The 11,977-nt window shown below is 35.3% G+C and overlaps 1 pseudogene; it reads left to right on the top strand.

The window, feature by feature from the left end:
• Window positions 1-3,072: 3,072 nt before the first annotated feature.
• The window catches only part of LOC108467408 (wax ester synthase/diacylglycerol acyltransferase 11-like), a 39,687-nt pseudogene continuing 30,782 nt past the window's right edge, over window positions 3,073-11,977 (top strand).

Below are 11,977 nucleotides of genomic sequence, written 5' to 3'. Positions count from 1 at the left end.
GTTTCTCTTGATCTATAATAGTAAATTTAACAAATTTATTATTCAAATTACTCAATTCAATTCAAAAATAATATTATGGAAAAATTACATTTTTGCCCCTAAACTTTGACATTTTTACACTTTGGTCCCTAGGCTTGTAAATTGAAATAGATTCAATTTCTTCATTACCTAACCCTAGCCGAATTATAATGGTGTAAAAGCCCACATTTTCATTTAATCACACTTTTACTACCCATTTTGTGACTTTTTACAAATAGGTCCTTTTTGACATTTTCATCAAAAATCACCTAGCAGACGTTGTTTATCTTACATATAACATACATTTTCTACCATTAGACATCAAAATGTACAAATATTCTTCATGGGTAAAATTTAGACTTTGAATTTGTTTCAAATTAGTCCTTGAAATAGTTAGATTAGGTTACAAGGATCTCAAAAACATAAAAATCATTAAAAACGGGGCTAGAACGGACTTATAATCGAGCTTGGAAGATGAACAAACCCTAGCTATGGTTCCCTCTTGAGAATTTCAGCGATGGGAAGAAGATGGACAAAATTTGGCTTTTAATTTGATTTTTAATTCATTTATTAGCTAAATGACCAAAATGGCCCTAACTTAAAACATGAAATTTCTCTTACCTCATGTCTATTTTTGTCCAAATTAAAGTAAAATAGGATAATTACCATCTAAGGACCTTTAATTTAAAATTTCATAACAATTAGACACCTCTAGCATGTAGAACTCAACTTTTGTACTTTTTACAAGTTAGTCCTTTTTGCTAAATTGAGTACTCAAACGTCAAAATTTTTTAATGAAATTTTCACAAAATCATTTCGTAAAAATTTAGACCATGAAAATGTAATAAAAACAAGTTTTTCTAGTCGAATTGGTGGTCTTGAAACCACTATTCCAACTAGGCCCAAAATCGGGCTGTTACAGATTTTGTTAGATACTACCACACAATATTGCTAAGTGTGTCCTTGATGTGCAAAGCTCTAGGCCTTGCGAAGAGGACACTGTAATTTTCAAGCATAAAAGTTAGGATGACTAGTAGAGGGATGGTTGGATTGCAATGACAAAAGTAAATAAAATATCATGGCTAGGCCATGGGATCAATCGGAGGTTATACTCCTAAGACAATAGTTGAAAGATGCTACAACATAATGATAAAAATGAGTAAGACCATAGGTGAAAGATGTTATAGCATCATGATAAAAATAAGTAAGATCATAGCTGAAAAACACTATGGCATCAAGTGAAACACGTTAGAATGGCTAAATAAGACTAAAACAATGGTTGAAAGACGCTATGGCATCCTTTGCCATAGTCCACCGGATAGTCCACCAGGGCAATAATTACGGGATAGTCTACTGGGAAAATAAATACGGGATAGTCCATCTGAACGATAACCACGGGGCAATTCGCCAAGATAGAAGGTGTGGTAACATCCACTAAGAAAATTAGCTTGGAAAGAAAGAGTGAAAGACTATAACTCGGTTATGGCAGCATGAAGACTGGGGTAGCAAGGTGAGCTCGAGAATTTTTGAAGTGTAGATTCTTGGCTCAATAATGGAGGTTGGAAAAGATCGTCGAATGGAGTGGATTCTAAGGTAGATTGAACTAGAGAATGTACTTCACCGAGGATCGTGACTTAAAGGTTCACGAACAAAAGGGGCAACTAAGGGAAGTTATGTCCATCGAGGTTATGTGAGGCTAAGTTGCCTGGGCTAGCACAAGAAGGCGCCCGTCAAGGACTAATTTGGGTGAGTAGTCCACCAGGAAATAGGGAGATAAAAATTTTGAAACCAAGGAAATAAAGGTCGGAAAACCAAATACTGACATGGGGTTCCCATCTAAAGTGGTGAGGGAAAGAAATTTGGATGAGGTGCATTCAGAGCCGTGTTCCTAGAGAAACTTTACTCTAAAGGGAATTGGTGTATACTATAGATAGAGAAGAAGTCAATCAGCTGTGGGCTGCAAGGAAAGAAGAGAAGGCAAAGGCCTCATGAATACAATTTCTTAAATGCGAGGATTGACCAGGGAGTGGAAAAATTCTTTTAAAACTTCAATGTCTTAACTTTGAATTTTGATATATGTCCGTTATGCAGAATCTCACTAAGTTCTCCTGAACTTATAAGTTTTCTGCTTGAATGCAGGTTACTTAAATATTTAGAAATCGATAGGGACCAAGCCAGACTTCATTAAAGGTTAGGCGAATGCGACACCTATGCATGTATATAGAAGGGCACCCGTAGACGCTTTATCTCAGGGTTTTAATTTTCATTTTACATTTTTGAGTCTTGGTCAAGAAATTTTGTAATTTATCAATGAAAATGAAGCTTTAAGGTTTTTGTTACTAGTGAATATAAGTTGACAATGTATGTAAATTAAATCAAAAAAGATTTTTCTTTAAGTCATTTAGGTTATTGTGACATCCAATACTCGGACTTGGCAACCGGGTTGGGTAGAGGGTGTTATAGATTCAATCAATTTTTCATTCTATTTTGAATTAATAAAATTCCCTTTGAGTTTTAATTTTCAAGAATTTATCTTTTGTTTTCTTTTAGAAGAAGTTTTAGTAATTTTCTAGATTGCGGGTATCGGCTTCAAGATTTTTCTAACCAGGAATACTTTCTTTGAGGAGAGATTTGAGTCGTTTGAAAGGATTGTGGATTCATCTTGTTTTCAAGACTCCTTAGGACATCTACACATCACTTCCCTTCTTTTTCCATCTTTCTTCTTTATTTCCTTCTAGTTGTTGTTCTATTATTGTTTAGGTCTTTCTAATAGTTGATTTATTTAATTCTAAGCCATAAAACATGAAGAAATGACTTTCTTCCATCGTAGTCCATCAAGAATATTTTAAAAATAAGATTTGTTTTCTTTGCTTATTGTTTCGAATTCTTTTGTTACAAACAATTTTTAGGCTTGCTTAATTCCTCTTTCAAACAAATTGTTTTGTTATCTTGTTTCCAAATATGGTTGAGGGCTTCCTTGAAGTTCAAGAACGTTTTCTTTTGACTCAAAAAACCCTAGTTTAATCATTATTGGACTCTTTTCTAGTCGCCCCTCACTTTCTTTGTTTTGAGGTTTCTTTTTCATTCAATTTTTTTTTCAATTGCTAATTTGTTTTGTTTCTTTTGTTTAGATCTCAATTTGATAGCTTCTTCTCCATTAAGAACAACCCAAAACATATCAACTACTTGGATCTTTGTTGTTCTTGGTTTGTCGAACTACTTTCTCTTTGTTTCTTTTGATTTCATTAGATTTTAATCATTTTTCTTTCAAATATGTTCAGATCAATTGTTTTCTCTTAATTGGCAACCTTGAATTGGTCCAAATTCATCAAAAACATGTACTCTCTTCCAAACTGTTTACTTGTTCTTTCTTACTTAATTATTAAGTTCTTATTTGCTGCCTTTTCTTTATTTTAAATTGGTTAGTTTGTCTGTCAGGTTGAGAAAAAATTCAAATTTCCTCATTTGTCTAGAGTCCTAGATCAAATCACCAACTCAAACAAACTTAGGGTCCTGTTTTGTACGTGTCCTTATCATCAAATAGCAAAATGGAGTCAACATGATCTAGGGTGGGTGAAACTCAACGTGGATGTTGCTGTGAGTGATCCGCCGCCCAGAAGCTCAACTGGAGGGGTCTTTCACGACAGCCAAGTGCAATAAATCTCAAGTTGGAGAAAACATTTGGCGTTTGCTCGGTTTTTCATTCGGAAATTTTCGATGGACTGACCTTGTCCGTAGCTAAGGGAATGAACAAGATAGTTGTAGAGTGACGTGGTCAACATATTAAACTATGCAGATTTTCCTGATCCGAAAATGTCGCTGGTGAAAGAAAATTCAGTTACTGGGGAACCAACTGTAGGAATTTCGTTTGAAGAATTAGAGAAGCTAATTTGGTGGCTGACCGTATAACCTAAATGACGCAGCACGAGCGCAGTTCGAAGAACCCCCTGCTGCGGTTTTACGCGTCTTAGCTATGGATATTGTGCATAGGTTTTGATATAGCTTTGCTAGTTTGCTGGCCTTTTTGTAATATATAGATATTATGTTCAAATTTTTAATTTATTTTCCTGTCTAGTGTAAATTTTAGTGATAAAAACCTAGAATTGTTTTAGGCAGGTCATCATCTTTGACCCACCAACCCCTTCCTATATATTTTAATAGTTTCCTATCATTTTCCAGAACTTTGAGGGCGATTCAGGATATTTTATATTATCTCATTCATTTGACCACCTATTTTCGTTTTCACTTTCAATTGCAAATCAAAGCCAGAGGGTTTCAAGCTTTAAATATAGCCATGGATTTGGGTAGAAGAGAAATAGAAGAAATCGACGAAGAATTAGGCAGAAAGGATAAGGCAGAGGAAGGGCAAGACGAAGTGGGCTTGAGTCCAGGTTCGCTGTTATTTCTTGAACCCGGAACTAACTGCTGTATTATAGCCGTGATTGGATGCAAGACCAATATTGATCCTGAGATCGTCAAAGAGGGACTAAAGCAAACTCTGGTCCACCATTCACGTTTCTCCAGCAAGTTGCAGGTAAGAATCTAACATACTCTTTTCAAATCTATCTTCTCTTCTTAGTTTATTAGTGCTTGGTTTCTCACTTTCTCCGGATCATTCGCTAGCTATAATCATTATTGGAAAGTACTATCATCATATGGCGGAACTCAAATAAAAAGTAATCTAAACTGAGAATTTATAATTTGTTGAATAAGTACTTATATTTTTTCACCTAAATACACTCTTATTTTAAGTCAAAGGTTGACTTATGTTAAGGGTTTATTTAGATATAAATTAAAAGTTAAACTTACTAAAGTAGAAGTTATAAAGTTAAAAGATTGTTTAATTCCATAAAAAGTACTTGCTTTTATTTAAATAAATTGGTACCATTTAACGGGTTTTATCCTAATTTAAATTCAAGTGAAATTATAAAGTTAACATAAATATAAATTAAAATGTTTTCTAATAATTAGAATATAACAATAATGTTGCAAATGAAAAAGGTAACGGAAGTGTTAGTGTCAAAAGCTGCGAATTAAAGGCCATGATCGCACAAAGTATTACATGGAGGTCAAGTGATTAAATGAGACTCATTTGACCCACTTGAACTAGCTCCATTCATTGAACACATAGAGAATTTCATCTACTTGAAACCTTGGTGACCAAATGAAACACTTCACTAAAACTAAAGTTACCAGGTTAAGTATTGTAAATCTTAAGGGATAAAGATTTATAGAGTTTAAATCACTTAGGACTATCATCTTGTAGATAGACACTAATATCAACCGTTGATGTAATTCAATCTGTGTCGTTGGACTTAGGGGAGCTCAACTATAAATAGAGACATTGCTCCTCATTTGTAATCATCTAATTGATAGTTAAAGAATATATTTGAGAGCACTTACTTAAACACCTTGTGTGCATTTCTTTCTTGTGGCTTTTTAGTTCGTTCATTGCTCCGTCACTTTGAATTGCTTCTGCTATATTTTGGTGCCTTAGATAATTTTCGTAAAATTCTCATCTTTCGAGAGTTAGGTTAACTTAGGAAGATTAGAGGTAAATAAATCACCTATGATCATGTAGTTTGCCAAACTTAAGTTCTAGCTTGTAACAGTTGGTATCTAAGTTATGGTTCGAAGGCGCTGGCTAAGATGTCGAAAGGAGTAGATGAGTAGGTTGACCCTGCGGAGACTCATGGGAGGGGTAAGAAAGCTAGAAGCTCGAGGTGTAACACCCTTACCCGTATTCGACGTCGGAACAGGGTACGAGGCATTACCGAACTTAAACACAAGCATACAAACATTTTCGAGCCATAAATTTTCATACAAATTAAAACTTTTTACAATTAATCATAAAGTCCCTATTACGAACCTACAAGGTCCAAAACATGCATTGGAGGTGGTTCGAGACTAAACCGAGAAATCTAGAAATTTTTACAGCACTTAGAAAATTTTTCCACTAAACAGGGGTCACACACCCGAGTGGATATGGGACACGCCCATGTGGGTAGACCGTGTGGTCACATACGCCTATGTCCAAACCCTATGTAACTCTCTATTTGTCACCCAATAACAAATTGAAGTCACACGGCCAGGGCATACGCCTATGTCCCAAGGTCGTGTCCTTCACACGGTTGAGACACACGCCCATGTCTCTGCCCGTGTGCTCAATTTTGAACATTCTGTTTTGCAACAAATTTAGGTGCAAGGGACACACACCCATGGGGCTGATCGTGTGTCACACCGGACTAGACACATGCCCGTGTGTCTACTCGTGTGGACAAAAACAAGGCTATTTACCAAGCCAATTTGCCACCCTCACTTGCACATATCTACTCAACATCACATGGCACAAACTCAAGCAAGAAGAGCAACCAAATAATCACAACCAAGACAATAACATGTCATTCTCATACCATTTTTAAACATGTTTAAAACATCAACCTTTCCACATCAAATTATGCAAGTTTCCACATTCACAGATGACATTAATACAAATATACTCATAATGAGCATTAGCCAACTTACAAGGCTATATACAAAATGAACCATGAACCATTATAAGCCAACACATATGACCAAAAGACCAAGTCCCTATACATGCCATTTCCACATTCACAGATGACATTAATACAAATATACTCATAATGAGCATTAGCCAACTTACAAGGCTATATACAAAATGAACCATGAACCATTATAAGCCAACACATATGACCAAAAGACCAAGTCCCTATACATGCCATAAACTCTAAATACTTGAATTCATCAATACCCAATATGATAGCTTTATAGTGTGATAGGATCTTCGGCGATCTCCAACCCAAGCTAGCTTGACGGCACTCTAAAACATGGGAAAGGAAGGGGGTAAGCTATATAGCTTAGTAAGTCCGTATAAACTTAATAAGCAACTCTTACCAATTGTTTACCAAGTCCAACAATATAAACACAAGATAATATAAATTACTATAAAGCTCACAGTTATAGCTTATTCAGTCACATTGTTTGCTCTATCAATTTGCAAGCATAATTTAACATGTCTTGACATTAGCCTAACAACCATAATCTCTCTATTACAACAGATTATCACAATTAACCAATCATTTCAAACCTCATAATAAACATACACATTAATTATGAGTATTTACATTTCAAACATGTATTTTAACATCTTTCCATTGTTTAAAACTCATATCTTCCCGTAATCATTTTAGTAGGTGATTATGCCAATCTTTCCTTTTTCTCATATCCAATACATCACAATTTGTGTGAATAAAACGTGCTATATCATAACTCAATTTGGCTCGAAAGCCAATTACATGATCGTTTTATTCTATATCATAACTCAATTTGGATCGAAAGCCAATTACACGATCACCAACCGAATTTACCATGTACTTCATGCATCACAAGTATGGACCAATAATCACAAGGCTTTCACAAAAACATTCTCGTGAAAACCATGAACTCAAATTTCATGAAATCACTGCGTATAAACTTTATGTACATACCTATACTAATTTGTAATACTTATATACTCTTTCTCTTCTTTGACTTACTCGTGGAATTTCTCGTTGAACCACTTGGAATCCTAAAGGATACTCGATAATCTTGTACACACAGTACTGTATCAATGCCATATCCCAGATATGGTCTTACATGAAATCTTATATCGATGTCAATAGCCCAGCTATGGTCTTACACACAATCTCATATCAATGTCATATCCCAGATATGGTCTTACGCGTAATCTTAGTAACCTTAATGTCATGATAGTTGTATCCTATCTATTCCTAAGGTTCAATCGAGACTTTCGCTGTATCAAATCTCTATCAGTCATTTCCGTAGTATCGTATTCAATAGCATTCACATTTCATTTCAATAATATGACATTTGCTGCAATTATATCAATTAAGCATTTATACATATATAATTTAATGCTTATTAAACATACAAACTTACCTCGACATAAAAATGGCGAAAAGGACCTAACTGTCAAATAAGCGTTTTTCCCCTATTCTAATTCTGAACCTCGTTTTTCTTGATCTATAATATCACATTGAACTTATTTAACATTATACTATTCAAGTCAGCCCAAAATCACATTATGGCAAAAATTACATTTTTGCCTCTAAAGTTTTACATTTTACAATTTAGTCCCTAAGCTCGTAAAATGAAATGAACTCAATTTCTTCAATACCCATGCCTAGCCGAACCTTATACATGCTTATAGTAGCCCACATTTTTCTTTTATTTGTGATTTAACACCCATTTTACAACATTTTACAAATAGGTCATTTTTAGGCATTTTCATCGAAAATCACTTAGCAAAAGTCATTTATCTAACAACTAACATGCATTTTCTACCATTAAACATCAAAATACATACATGTTCAACATGGATCAAACCCTAGACCTTTAACCATTTCTCAAATTAGTACTAGAAATAGGTAGATCATGTTACAAGGATTTCAAAAACATAAAAATCATTAAAAACGGGGCTAGAACGAACTTATAATCGAGCTTGGAAGCTTGAAAACCCTAGTCATGGTTTCCTCTTGTAAATTTCGGCCATGGGAGGAAGATGGACAAAAATTGGCTTTTATTTTGGCTTTTTAATTCATTTAATTACCAAATTACTAAATTATCCTTAATGAAAAACTTTAGAAAACATACCTAACCATGTCCATTTTTGTCCACCAACTTAACCAATGGTCTAATTACCATTTAAGGACCTCTAATTTAAAATTTCATAACAATTAGACACCTTTAACCTATAGAACTCACATTTTGCATTTATTACAATTTAGTCCTTTTGTTTAAATTGAGCGCCCAAACATCAAAAATTTTGAACGAAATTTTCACGAAATCATTCCATAAAACTGTAAAGCATAAAAATATAATAAAAATTTTTTTTTGTGGATTCGTGGTCCCAAAACCACTATTCTGACTAGACCCAAAATTGAGTTGTTACACGAGGGATATGCTGTCAGTTATGGAATGTAAGATTGCCAAACTTGAGGGCTCCATGGGATATGTGAGGGGACCCTTGAGGAGTTGATGGACGTACCATAGAGTTGGAATTAAGGTAAGGTTATCTCAAGGAATAAGTGGTAGAGACCCTCAGTGTTAATGTGGATGTGATGCAATGGGTATTCAATACTACTATGGGTGAGTTGATTGAGAAGGATAATGCTCTCGAGGCCATTGTGGCAGCCTTGAAAAAACAAATTATAGAGCATAAGGGGGAGTTTGCTATCTGCAAAGTTGCTTTGGGTAATAGGGTGTTAGCTGTGGCGCCTAAGCCTAAAGTAGATGTCTCGAAGCCAAAAGAATTTAATAGGAAGAACTCTACAATCAATGTGGACAACTTCTTGTTGAGAATGGACCAGTACTACCCTGCTAAAGGCATCATGGATGATATTACTAAGGTAAATGTTGCTACTATGTATTTTTTTTATATCACTTTGTTATGGTGGCAGCATAAGTCCACAGATGAGAAATGAGGTGGAGCTACCATTGGGACTTGGAAGGAGTTCCAAAGTGAATTCAAGGGGCAGTTTTACCTAGAATATATTGAGGATAAAGCTTAGCCTAAGTTGCACTAGCTTACGCAACACGGCACAATTAGTGAGTATGTGCGGGAGTTTAGTTAATTGTTTCTCAAAATTTTTTATTTGGGTGAGAAAGGGGCATTTTTCTCTTTCATGGATGGGTTGAAGCCTTAGGCAAAGTTAGAATTGCAATGTCGAGGGGTTTGGAATGACGGAAATGTGCAAGTGTACACAATCGCAACAAGTAATAAAGTGACAAGTAAATGTCGAGTTATCGTATCCACAGTGACTGTGAAAAGAATTATTTATGAATGCAATTTAAATACTTTGATGAAGAAAAATATTTTGATTTGAGGAGATGATTAAAAACTAAGATTTTTAACTAAGTAAAAAAATAAAGAGAAAATAAAAGTTCCAATGCATGATTTCAAAAGATGATTTTAATCAAGATGACATAATTGTGTTAGATTAATTACATTTCTTAACTTAGAATTATTAAACTCATGTTCATGTTGTTACAAATAAATTCACGGCAACTCGGTAATTTACTTGTAACACCCCAAACTCGGCCCAGGCGTTATGGCCAGATCCGACATGCCACATCGAAGCATTCAAAATATTTTATATTGTTGATCCGAAAAACTTACTTAGTGTTTTAAAAGATAATTTCATTATAGGTTAAAGTTAATGGAAGCGTGCACCGGTAGGAAACCGAAAAGAGGTGGTGAGTCCATCGGATCGCTTAAATCTGAAGCTCCTTCAATCCAATCCTAGAATGCGCACCGCCATTGCCACACCTTAACGTCATGGATATTTCTAGAAACCGATTTGATTAAGTCATTTTAGGAAAAATGATTAATTTTGGAAAATACTTTCATTGCGGAAGCTTTGCTTGTTGTCGTGTTATTTTGAAATCAATTGTTGTTTTTGAAAACGCGCCTAAAGCTATCCAATTTCAACAGTTAAAATAAGTAATACCTATCTTAGTAATACATATTAAAACCATCAAAAATAATTAAGCGGGCTTATTATATTTAAAAACCCAAAACTTCAAACTTAAATAAAAGGATGTCCAGTTCACCAGAAGAAAATCAAACTTTCAGAACGGGTGGCCACTCCGAATTCCCTCATAGCTTCAAGCCCACTATGGTTGGGGATTACTGCGTGGATGAAAATAAAAGGGTGAGTTTGGGAAACTCGGTGTGTAAAATAACCCAACCATAGTCTAAATCAGCTTAACCCACGAAATGAATAAGTTGGCCTTAGCCTGCAATGTAAATTTAGAATAAAGCCCATAGGCCCATAATGAGCGAACATATATTACATGTTTATGCGAAACCCAACCCAGATTCATCCATAACACCCCATACCACCTTACACCATGTGGGAGACTACTCGACCCACCCAACCACTACACACCACGTAAATCGCAGCGGGGCTACCAGATATTGTGACGTAGTCACCAGATACAGATATTGTGGTAGAGCCACCAGAACAGATATATGTGGCAGAGCCACCAGATCAGATAATTGTGGCATAGCCACCAGAGAGTATATATGTGGCGAGCCACCAGATCGAATAATTGTGGCATAGCCACCAGGACGCTTCCTCCATAATATAACCCATGTCCCCATGCAATGATATATAATCATGGCATACATCATACGTAATCGATCGTCATACTTTTCGGTCAAAATTAACCCTAGGGGTATAACGGTAATTTTGCACCTAGGGGTATAATAAAGAATCTTCCATACATAGGGTATTATAGTAATTTAGCTGCTTTTAGGGTTTTCATGCATATCCTAACTATTTACGCACTATCGAACACTTATCGCAAGATACTTATCGAATTGGGCCGTTGGCCCATAAACCCGATCTTTGGCCCATTAAGCCCAAATTATCAAAATGTACGAAATCGCGCGTATTGCAGTTTATTACTTTAGATTACCAAATATACAAACCCAACTATCTTACGAGCATTCGCACACTTGCAAATTCCCAAAATACCGACTTTTCGGCATTTCAGCTTTTCGGCTTTTGCCAATCTAGTCTATGAGAGGGTGTCAGTTACACACCTGTTTGCGACGATATGCTGACGAGATCCACACACGAACCGCCTACAATTGGATTACTAACACGTTAATCTAACTATTCAATACAAACTACGTATTAACCCCTTACAATATTCGGCCAACCACACCTACAGATCAGAGTAAGCTTATAAAAAAACAATAAGCAACTCATTAACAAATTTTTGTCAATGTTTACCACATAATCATAATTTCACTGCAAGCTGTCTTCCTGAGCAACAGTCACTAAATTATTTATAACTGGAACTACGAAACTCTAAATCAAGTGCCGTTAATTTTCCCTGAAAATAGACTCATATATCTTCTATCCATAAA

This window comes from Gossypium arboreum, chromosome 8 (assembly GCF_025698485.1).
Source record: "Gossypium arboreum isolate Shixiya-1 chromosome 8, ASM2569848v2, whole genome shotgun sequence".
NCBI lineage: Eukaryota > Viridiplantae > Streptophyta > Magnoliopsida > Malvales > Malvaceae > Gossypium > Gossypium arboreum.
The sequence above is the reverse complement of the archived record's forward strand: the minus strand, read 5'-3'. Positions and strand labels throughout refer to the sequence as shown.